We start from the raw sequence: 12,861 nt of genomic DNA on the forward strand, positions 1-12,861 counted from the left end.
ATCTCGGACTGTCGGTGCCTTATGTCGTTTACGCCAGCATGTAAAACAATTGCTCCAACTGCCCTGTTCTTGTAGATTGCCGGCGCACGTCTCGTCACATCTCGGACACGAGCACCGGGAAAACAAGAAACAAAAGATTTTCTATTAGGGCAAGTGATATTGAGGTTCCTAACAATAGAATCACCTACCACTATTACATCACTAGGAGCTGAAGGCGAACTGGGGACGCTTAGAGGGTCAAACCGGTTCTGCGTTACGATGCTTGCCTGTGCCGATGGAGGTGTTCTGGCCTTGAACCCCCACCTGCATTGCTGAAATACACCGAGGTCATCATCGGTGTTGCTCCTACGAGGCGCGGGGGTGAAGGTGACTTGAGCGGCACAACGCAGGGTTGATGTTACGCTGATAACAGATGGCGAGGACGGTTTATCCAACAGCCGAGCCTTCAGATCTCTGAGGTATCTTCGTCTGGACAGAAGTTTCTGAATCTGTTCATCGAGTGCCTGGAGTTCCTCGACTACAATTTCAACGCGATTCACCTCACTATCGGCCATTGTCCGCTTCTGTTTCTGCTTCCGCTTCGTGCCCTAGGAAGAATGAGAGAGAGATAGGTTAGACGCTGAAGCTGTTTGACTGTTGGATCTGAAATCTCAGACCTGTTCACATTGTCACATGGGCAAGCAGCAGTCGAAAGAGGGTACTCTGTGAATAAGGACATGCTGGTTACAAATCTGAATGGAAGGACTCTGATGTCTCTTCGCCTAATCCAAGATTCTTTGACTGGTGGCTCATTTGATGGAGTATTGCCAAAGCCCCTCTTGCAGCATTGCAGAAATGCCAGGATGCGATATGTCCAATACCTTGATGATGAAAAAAAGAAGAAAAAGGAAACTGAAAATGACAAGCAAAGAGAAGAGCTCCGCTCTGAAATCACAAAAGTGGCAGCAAAGAGACAGAAAATAATCACTAGCATTGAGGCAATGCAAGAAGAAGCAGATGCAATGGCAGAGAAGGCTGAGAGAAAACAGGACTTTACACTGCTCACAAAATCTAATGCCTATCGTAAAAGTGTTGCTGAAAAAAAGAAAGGTCATCGGTCTGGATGCAGTTTTATCAGACCTCAAGGAGCAACACCAGCATTGTTTCTAAACCTAGGCCTACACCAGATGCCTTTTTCATAGGTTACACTACAGTGACTTATAGATTGTTTTTTTTCCAATATACTGGAGTTCAGGCTCTTATCCTTTGTTCCTAGTATTCTTTCTAGTTTAACCAAGTTTTCAACTCAGGAATTGATGGCAAGGCTATCATGATTTAAAATGGATGTATTTTGCTTCTTTTCCCACAAAGATAAGTTCTTTATTATAATCTTTGTCATTGACTTATGCAAATTCTACAGCTGCTGTATTCCCAGTAAAGCTACCAGTTGAAAGTTAACTCTGACTTTGTTTTGTCGTGTGCCAGTTATTGCATATATTAGTGTTATAGGCATCATACACATGATATAGGCAATAAATTGGCTTTATGCAGTTTTGTTTAATACAAAAATTGTACATAAATTTATTTGATACAAACAATGACATAATATGTAATATGCAAGTAACTTTTACTGAAATTAGGTCACTATGGTAGCCTATTTCATGGTGTGATCAACAGCTCTATACTGAACATTATGGAATTGCTCAGTATATGTCAGTGTTTGGATAGTTTTCCACAATCCAAGAGGCATTTATTTCTTTAAAAGAGTTTTGCAGTTTAAAACAGTGTGTAACAAAAAGAGGTCAAACAACTCCATTATACATCAGTGCATTAATTGCTGTTGCCTTTATGTAATTTAGCATATCGGTGACACTAAGTCCCTGCATAATCAAAGAGAAATTAAAATGGCGTTAAGCCTGCGACTAAAGTGTATGACTGTATGACCAGATCCTGTCATGAATTTCCGGAAAAAGCTCCTGGAAATGTCCTGGAAATGTCCTGGAAAATGATTCTTTAAAAAGAGTGGGAACCCTGTACAGTGATTTTCTTAAGTTTACACATGAGCTGGTGTGCAGATTTGTTGTTACTGCCCTGTATGTACCCAAAGAAAATTGGGCCCGGAAACTAAATGTACAGTACAGGTATAATAAAGTAAAAAGATACTTTGGGCTTAAAAGACCTTAACAGTAGCTACTGGAACTGTTCTTTGATGTCTTAATAAAGGTATGTTACCCAGCTGATGGCAAGTGGAAATAGTTCAGGAAAGCTCACATCCTTTAACAGCATAAAACCCTATATAACAGATCTGCTTATCATACAAATAAGAACCTTATTATGTTTATATCTAGTGAATTAAACCTTTAGTTTCTAGGTTTAAGTTTATTTGTTTTAACATTTTGCATTATAATTTGGCCAAGTGAAAATAAACTGTTCTTAATTTATCATTGCAGGTGGTAATTGACAGCTACACAAGAATTTCACAACTCTGCAAGAAGGGTGACAACAAAAGGTCACATGACCAGAAAAAGAAAACCCAAGAAGTCATTGGACTCGCTCATTGGTTTGCAAAAATACTTGTTATATTTCCTTTCAGATGTAACTGGTGAACTCCTAGCAGACATAACTGGTTAACATGTTTGGCCTCTGTGAATTTCATTTTTGTGGAATTTTTGAAACCATGATGTAAGACTATGTTGCATAACTACCCTATCTGTTGACCCATTGGCAGTCAGAGAATAGCCTTCACTTGACAGAAATATACTTTGTTTGTTGAACCACTGCAGATCAATAGTGTAGCAGCTTTAGCATAGAAGGTCTTCACTGAAGCTAGCTTCAGGCAGTAAGGGAGCCTCCTTGGTTGTATTCTTTAATTGGTACAGTACAATTTTAAAATATTTTACATAATCATAATAATTTTGATATTTTATAACAAACTTGAATCTGCTATCAAAATGTACACTAATCTGAGGAAAACAGACTTGATTCCATTAAAATAATTCTTCTTGCAGAAAGTATAGATTCTGGTATTTATTATACTGGACAAGAACTACTTCAAATGCAAAAACAAAAAAACAGAGCTGCTGCTAGCACATTAATTTCACATTACAAGCTATCCCAAACATAACACTCTAATAATTTAGTATTGTTATGTAGCATGCCTTGATACACAATGTAATTTGCTTCCATAATTCTAACTCCCCTTTTGTTTCAAGTTCAAACTTTCAGCTGTTTCTCTAGCAATGAAACATACTGACACACAGAACTATATTGCATTCTTCTACTGTAAAGCATTACAAACAGTGACAGAACAATACTGTCAGGATAAGCTCTAGAGGAAGTGTCGTACTGTAAAAACATTAACAGTTGATGCACTGTATGTTTCCGTTTTTTTCCTCTTTGTCTGCTTCTTTTGTCTAAAAATCAAACTATGAAAGTGTATGCAAATTAGAGTGCCCTCCATAACTTTTGGGACAAAGACACATTTTTCCTTGATTTTATCCCTCTGCTCCATAGTTTATAATTACAAATCAAAAACTCAGACATGATTAAAGTGCATAGTGAAGACTTTAATTTAAGGGTATTTGCATACATTTCAGTCACACTTTTTATACATGGTCCCCTATTTTAGGGCACCATAATATTTGAGACATAGCAATGGTACATATATTAAAGCGGTCATATTTAGGACTTTGTTGCATATCCCTTGCATGCCATGACTACTTGAAATCAGTGATTCATACACATCACCAGGGGCCTCATGTATAACATCTTGTGTAGAATTCACAGTAAAACATGACGGACAGACAAAAATAGAAATGTGTGTGAACACAAAAAAATTCAAATGCATAAAACTGTGTGAGCAAAGTTCTATGTGCTTTAACATTTATAAATCCCAATCAATGTGAATTTTAATGCACCTGCACGCACCTACAACCTCACCCTGACTTCTCCCAGAATTTTTGCCTATTTGAATATAAGAATCAATATAAATAACCCTTTTCATTCAGTGTTTTGTTAAAAGACAAAATGTGCAAATGCACATGCAAAAAAGAACTTCAGAGATTGCTAACTGGAGGTCCTGCTCAATGATGTGGAGCCAAGGAAAAATGTACTATTTGGTGGCTTAAGCAGTGGTATAAGAAACAAAAGAACATTGGTGCAGTGGCACAATGTGGATGAGGCAAGTTCAGAAAGTTGCACTATGCCGAATTAAAAAAGAAATGGTCAGATATCAAAGTCAATGTGAAAAGACGAGTCGCAGTCCACCATCAGAGAGTCATACAGAAGCTTATTAGGATGACAGAGGAGAAAATAAAATAGGGACACTGAAGAAAAAAAAATATCTGTCTAGATTAAGGTTGAAATGCTGACTTTAATCTCATAGTTTATTTTGTCATTAAAGTAGAACGTTGTAAACTTCATCTTAAAATCGATGTTTAATTTACTAGTTTCTCAAACCCATCTTAACTAAAGTAGTACATTAAATGCTTCATATTTTATGTGTTCCCCAACCCAGTCTTTAATCGCTACATGCTTCATAAACAGGCTTTCTCTTATGCCGACAGGAGCGCGCAGGCAGTGATTACCACACAGAATACATTATGTTCATGATACTACAGCACTCCAAACATTTTATAACACAAAGATGTATACTTGAAATAATTTTCATGATGAAATACATTAAAGCATGTATTAAACATGTGGCAGCATGGTGGCACAGCAGTAGCAGTGCTGCTTCACAGCAAGGGGATCACGCACTGGATGTTCCCTGCCTGGAGTTTATACAGTAGGTTTTCCTAGGGGGTTGACACTGCTAGTGTATGTTTGTGCTCATATTCATCTTGTGATGAGCTGGTGCCTTGTCCAGGGGTTGTTCTACCTCACGCATGATCCTTGCTGGGACAGACATGACCCTGGATGTCATAATTAAATGTGTATAACAAAGATTTTTCAATGTTTCTTAAAATTTCTGAATACTCAGTATTCTAAGGTTTATAGCTAGTTTTACTATCACAAAGACATTTATTATGTGGTTATTGGTTATGCAGGTTAAGAAAATGAAAGGACAGGAACTAGGGTTTGGTATATTTGATAAAGACAGCATGGCTGCAATAAAAAAAAGCCCGCTCAGAAGAACATTAATTGAATTTTATGTTAGTGTCCCTGTCCACCAGCTCATGAACCAAACATTTACACATTTTTCAAATAAACCAGTAGGATACTTATTTGTATATCTAGCCTCTTGGAGGCTCGTCACAACTACCATCAATATTCTCTGCATTGAACATACAGCTGCTTTTGCAATCACTTTTTAGAGATATTGTGGCAAGGTGTCCTGAGAATTTGATGGATATTCTTCTGGATGGGATTTCTTTATAGCAGTACTACTTCCAACCCCCAATTCTTGTCCTACTGTTTTCTCTCTCATAACCAATCGGCACACAATAACTGGCTGTAATAAATGTTAAACCAGCTGTAAGCCGATTTTAAAAAAGTTGTAAAGAACATTGAAAAATCTTCATTGTACATGTTTGATTATTCCATCCATCCAGGCTGGCGCCAGTCCCAGCAAGCATTGAGCGTGATGCAGGAGCAATCCCTGGAGGGGCACCAGCTGATTGTAGGGTGAATATGAGCACACAAATACACTAGTAGCGTGAATCTAGCATCACAAAATCTCCTAACCTGCCCACCTTTGGAAGGAAATAAAAGCATGAGGAGGAAAGCCACCAGGAAAACATGCAAACTCCAGGCAGAGAACACCTGGGACGTGACACCATTACTGCGAGGCAGCTGCGCTTCTGCCGCGCCACCATGCCCCCAAATATTTAATTATTAACAGTATACATTATGTAAATGAATATAACAATTTATTTGTAAAATGTAATATACATACTGATACAAATATAAAAAAGAAAGGAAAACCACGTAGAAACAGTAGCACTGCTTTGACTAGGTACCACCTGTTTACAAAACCAAGCAGAAATGTGGATACACATAGCCTGAGGCTGCCGTGAAAATGTGTGTGGCTTTATGCCAAGTTTAGTTTTTATACATCTTGATGTGAGCGTATAAATGGGTGTATGCAACATTTTTGTGTGTATGCACCATTTATACATGAGGCCCCAAGTCTTGAGTATCTTCTCTGATGATGCTCTGCCATACGTTTAATGTAGCCACCTTTAGCTCCTGCTTCTTTTGGTGACTTGTCCCCTTAAATTTTCTCTTCTGCAAGGCATGATCAATTAAATTTAAATTGGGTGCCTGGCTTGGCCATTCAAGGATGAAGCGCCGTCCAATGAGATTGGAGGCATTTACTGAAACTTGAGCAGGTAAGCTGTTTCTATACACCTCAGAATTCATTATGCAGCTGCCATCAGCAGTTCCATCATCAATGACGATAAGTGTGTCAGTACCTGTGGCAGCCATATATGCCCAAGCCATAACTCCCCCACCACCATGTTTAACAGATGAGGTGTTCTGCTTTGGATCTTGGTTAGTTTCATTTCTTCCCCGCACTTTGCTCTTGCTATCACTCTGACACAGTCTTTGTACCTCTGTCCATAAGACCCTTGTCCAGAACTCTTTGAAGTACTTTTTCACAAACTGTAATCTGGCCATCCTGCTTTTGTGGCTGAGAGTGTGGCCTCTGTATTTCTGTTCATGAAGTATTCTGCAGATAGTAGTCTCTGACACATACATTGTCCTCCTGAAGACTGTTTCTGATTTGTTGGAGAGGCGCTTGGGGCTTTTTCTTTACCACAGTGAGGATTCTTCTGTCATCAGCAGTGGAGATCTTCCTTGGCCTAACAGTCCCTTTACAATAACTGAGCTCACCAGTGCATTATTTCTTCTTAATAATATTTCAGACAGTTGATTTAGGTAATCCTCTAAGGTTTTGCCACTGTCTCTAATGATTTCGTTCCTGCTTTTCAGCTTCATAATTGCTTATTTGACTTTCATTGGCACAGCTCTTATTTTAATGTTGAATAATGGTAAGATAAACTCCACTATGCAACCATAAATGGAAATAGAACATAGACTTCCTTTTAGTCCTTTAGCCTTTCCCTCTCCCATAACTGAATAAAATAAAAATATCTCTTTAAATTAATGTCTATGCAGTCTTTTTTATATTGCAACAAGAAGAAATCAAGGTTAGAAACTATCACAAAAAATCTTAATATAAGAGCACTAGCCGACCCGCGGCGTACTATACGCCACATAATTATTTATTGATGGGTGAACACTTCCTGAAAGACACAGTTGTCCAAATGGGGGTGGGTTTGAGGATACGACTGTGAGTAAATAAAAAGATGGAACTCTGGAGAGAGCAACATACAATTGTCCGTGACTGAAAACTGGTTTTGGCAGATACAGGCATATCTTTTTGAAAGTTTTGCTCTGTGCCTTAATTGTCATTGCAAAGGCTAATCTAACAGGAAGTTGTCTGTGTGTAAAAGTAAAAGGCAAATTTGAATCTTATGGGGTCTGGGAAATCCAGGGAATAAGGACAGTTTGTGAGGTAGCAGCTGCGATAGTTTTACACTCCAGTACATTGCGGTGAATGCTGGTAACAGTCAGTCTAGTGCCATTACAGAGACTTCTTGCTGGTGTGAGGTTTCTGAGAAGCATGACGACTGAACCAGTTTTAATTTTGAGTTTACGCTGAGGCGTGCCAGTGGGAGTAAAACTGCTAAGAAATTCTTCGGGGAATGAAGGACGTTCTCGGAAGTGAATGGTGATAGTAGCTGGAAGTATTTGGGACATCGTCACAATTTCTGCCTCGCCACCATAAACTCTGGAAGTATTCATGTAATCAGTGTATTGTTGAGCAGACTATATGACTATGCTTCCGTGACTAAGAACAACGGACAGTACATGTGAAGCGGTGGCCATGTTAGGAAAATGAACAGTCAATGTGGCTCAGAGGTACATGTGGACTGTAGCACAGAGAAAAGCGACTCAGGATGTGTTTCGTGAGGAGTTGGGTGCGGGCACATGAGCAAGCAGTGTGCATGCCTCGAGCGCGACGGTGGACGCGGGAGGAGGGTTACAGTTGGTGGGCGGGGCTCTGTCGTGCGTATCCCATGACGCGGGAGGAGGGTTACAGTTGGCGGGCGGGGCTCTGTCGTGCGTATCCCATGACGCGGGAGGAGGGTTAGAGTTGGCGGGCAGGGCTCTGTCATGCGTGCGTGCGTACCCCATGGTCGGGCGACTTGGTCTTATATATATATATATATATATATATATATATATATATATATATATATATATATATACCTTGTTCCATTCATTCATGATGGCCATCTTTTTAATATAAGTGTGTTTTTTTTTTTGGGAAGAAATAGTAGAGTAGCAGTTAATGTAAATTCCTCATAGCTCCAGGGACCCAATTTCAGTATCAACACATGTCATTATTAGGTGGAGTTTCCATGGCTGCTTCCCATTTTTTAAATGAAAGGGAGATTAATTCCTCTACAATGGTCTGAAGTGAGTGTGGGTGTGCTGTATTTTGGAATATGGTCCCTTACAGTTATGATTCCTGCTGTGCACCTGATGATTCTATTCTAATCTCTGGCTTCCCAAAACATTTTAATCATAAAAGTCGTTTTTATTCTGTCTGAAGGGTGGTCATTTTAATTAGGCATTCATGTACACTTGATGCATTACATTGTTGTACCATCAACTTAAAACAAACATTAAAAGTGATAAGAACAAGAGACTTTACAAATACAGCATTAGAAACAAGAGTGCTAATTTGTGAAACAAGACTCTTTTAGTTCAACAGTGTTGTCAGCTGCATCTCTTCTAAAGCTGTAAAAATGCATATGTTTTTTTATTTTTATGTTCCTCTAGTTTGTTTAATGGAACTTTGTACCTTCATGTATTACACACCTAGAGTAAAATAATGTGGGGCACATTTCAGTATCACATTATTATATGTGCATGGCCCCTTATCAGCTCAATGATATAGTTTGGGTTCTGGTGCTAGAATGAAAGCAAGGACTATATTTTGCCCAGCCTGTGTGTTTACACCTGGAATGTTCTTTAAGGTTTGTCTAACTGCAGGAAGCCTTTATTCAAACCAGGGTTGTTAATGAAAGCATTAGAGAAACTGATTTCGGGGTTGGGCTTTATTTTTTGGTGTTTGATTTTCTTTATTTTTTTTTCTTAGTTCAGATACTGTAATTGCTTATACTTTATTGGACTATGTTTAATATTTTGTTGTTTTCATATTATGTTCTGGTGCTATACCTTTTTTTCTGCATAAATTCCCTTTTTATAGCAATAAATGTTTTCTTTGGTACTGATTGCAAATGTATACTTGATTTTCACCTTAACAATATTTAGTAGTTGTATAATTTGTTTTTATTCTTGTTGCCCTGTTATTATTTCAAAATGTTCCTTTAAATTTTACTTTGTGTTGGTTTGAGCAATCAGTGAGAAAAACAGTTTGACTGGAGATGTCTGGCTACAAACCAGAGAGTCACAAAGAAATGGATTCGTTTGAAATGGAAGGGACAATTTGATGGGAAGAGAGGAGTTCACAGTAGAAATATGGATTCTCCTTTATCACATCCCATTAACAGAGTGTCCACTTATTCTGATAATGAGCTGCCTGGCTGGGATGTCATTAATTTTCAACAAGGCAGCTTTAAGCCAGCCTCTGATATTGTACAGGAGGAACTTAATACCTGAAAACAGAACCCCAAAGATAGTCACTGATCCACCCTCGCTACCATGTAGTCAATATTCTTAGTTAGACTATCCTTGAGTTATCCTATAATTTTCAAGAACATATATAAGGTCTTTTTGGAGTGATGCTGGAGCAACATACAAACTTGCATGTATCCATACTGCCTATTCAGCTTTTTTATGTAAGTGTAGCTGTATTTACTGGCTTTGACCTAGTGTTATTTCATAGGTCCTTGTATGCTGGATGGATTGTGATGTTGGTGTAATGATGAAAGATTACTTTTGTGATCCATAATTGCAATTCCTAACTGTGCAGAAAATATGACTCCACTCAGAGTGACTTTGGGCCATGCTAAAAATAGTGAGGATAATGCTTGAGAAGTTTAATATCCTGGATTGGAATCAAATGACAGTTCCCAGCACGAAATACATACACCCTTTACCTTATCATTGCAGTGATGCTCTTTCACTTTTGTTATATCTTTCTTTAGTATTTCTTGTCACTTATTTTGACCCCGAGCTGCCACAACCATCCAAAAGGTGTCAAGGACAAAACTGATTAATTTGGATATTACTTTGTAATGTACCTCAGTTTGTAGTTTTACTTTGATCTGTGCTTAATTTCCAGAGTTTATGTAGTAATCAACCTCTAGTAATCAACAAAAAAAACAAAAAGAACAAATGATAAGGACCCTTCTCTAAATGTTGAAACTGATCGTGCTACTGAACTGTAAATACTCCTTTTCAGTCTGCATATACACTTAATTCTTTAATCACAGTTATACAAAGTATATGTTGTTCCTATATTCTTACACAGTCTGTATGCTTTTCACATAAAGCACATATACATGTATATATTTTGCTATTTTACAAATGCATCCCAAGAATCTAACCAGTTTGCTCACTGAGTTACAGTATTAATGAATAATCTGGGAATCAACAGAATTTAATTTCCTCACTAGTATGGGTAAAATATTACCTGCTTTATCCTTTTATTTCTTTGCAGCCTTTTCCCCATTATTTTCTTAATGTCTGCTTGAGCATTCCATGGTGAAATGTGGATTTAATTTGTATAGGAAGTCGTTTCATTTTGCAATTAAAATCATCAATCTCAACTTACAATGATAAACCGAAATGTTCTTAATTTCTTACAAATTTTGACACTTTTTTCAAAAGTTTAAAAACGGATTCATTTCAATTTTTTATTCATCCAGATATATTTAACTAACAAAATACCCGCGCTTCGCAGCGGAGAAGTAGTGTGTTAAAGAGGTTATGTAAACATATATATATATATATATATATATATATATATATATATATATATATATATATATACATATATATACATATCTACATATACACATATCTACATATACATATATATATACATACATATACACATCCACATATACATATATATACATATACAAATTTACACATCTACATATATATACATATGTACATATATATATACATTTAAATATATACATATCTACATATATATACACATATATATATATACATATGCACATATATATATATAAATATATAGCAAAATACCCGCGCTTCGCAGCGGAGAAGTAGTGTGTTAAAGAGGTTATGAAAAAAAAAGGAAACATTTTAAAAATAACGTAACATGATTGTCAATGTAATTGTGTTGTCATTGTTATGAGTGTTTGCTGTCTTTTATATATATATAATATACACACACACACACACATAAACATATATATATAAATATACATATATATACATATCTACATATACACATATCTACATATATATATACATATACACATCCACATATATATACATATATATATATACACATATCAACATATATATATACACACATACATAAACACACACATATACATACACACACACACATATATATATATACATATATATATATATATATATACATACACACACAGACACATATATATATACATAAATATTTACATATCTACATATATACACATCTACATATATATACACATATATATACATATCTACATATATACACATCTACATATATATACACATATATATACATATCTACATATATATATATATATATATATATATATATATATATATATATATATATATATATCTAGACATACATACATACATAGATAGATTGACACATATATATATATACATATCTACATATATATATATGTAATTGTGTTGTCATTGTTATGAGTGTTGCTGTCATATATATATATATATATATATATATATATATATATATATATATATATATATATATAGCAAAATACCCGCGCTTCGCAGCGGAGAAGTAGTGTGTTAAAGAGGTTATGTAAACATATATATATACATATACATATATTCATATATATACATATCTACATATACAGATATCTACATATAGCAAAATACCCGCGCTTCGCAGCGGAGAAGTAGTGTGTTAAAGAGGTTATGTAACTATATATATATACATAAACATATATAACATATACATATCTACATATACACATATCTACATATACATATATATACATATACACATCCACATATACATATATATATACATATACAAATTTACATATCTACATATATATATATATATATATATATATATAGATATAAATATAGACATACATATATACATACATACATTCACATATACAGTATATATATATATATATATATATATATATATATATATATACTGTATATATACATATCTACTTATTGGCTCCTGTATTTAGGATATAGCGGGTTGGATAATGGATGGATGGACATCTGTATGCATAGCCCTATTTGCCCGTTTTCATTTTTTTTCTTTCTTCAGTAATATTTCAGTAAACCCGGAGCTTGTCAGTTCAAATCCTGGTACTGACACCACTGTGTGGCCCTGAGGAAGTCACTTCACCTGCCTGTGCTGCAAAAACAAAAGTAATGTAACAAATTGTACCTCAGATGTTGCAAGTTGCTGGAATAAAGGCATAAGTAAAATAGATAAATATGTATTATACACATAGGAACTATTCATTTATTTTCAGTTAAGTCATCTGCAGCAAACTTTTATAAATGAGGGTTTCTCATTTTTCGATAGTGCAAACTGTTTCTTCTTCATTGACGTTTTCTCTTGGAGAGATTTTTTCATTTCATTGAAAATTAAAGCAGCAGCTGCCAAAATATGTAGCTTTC

General features: G+C 35.9%; 1 protein-coding gene across 11 annotated transcripts in view; it reads left to right on the forward strand.

The window, feature by feature from the left end:
* Positions 1–12,861, forward strand: part of LOC114656134 (poly(rC)-binding protein 3) — a 366,542-nt gene that overhangs the window by 162,606 nt on the left and 191,075 nt on the right. For all 11 annotated transcript variants that reach the window (XM_051931200.1, XM_051931201.1, XM_051931203.1 and 8 more), the window contains one exon: positions 2,430–2,539. The gene's annotated coding sequence lies outside the window, so the exon portion shown is untranslated. The remainder of the gene's footprint in view (positions 1–2,429; positions 2,540–12,861) is intronic.

Source organism: Erpetoichthys calabaricus, chromosome 8, assembly GCF_900747795.2.
Source record: "Erpetoichthys calabaricus chromosome 8, fErpCal1.3, whole genome shotgun sequence".
NCBI classification, from domain to species: domain Eukaryota; kingdom Metazoa; phylum Chordata; class Cladistia; order Polypteriformes; family Polypteridae; genus Erpetoichthys; species Erpetoichthys calabaricus.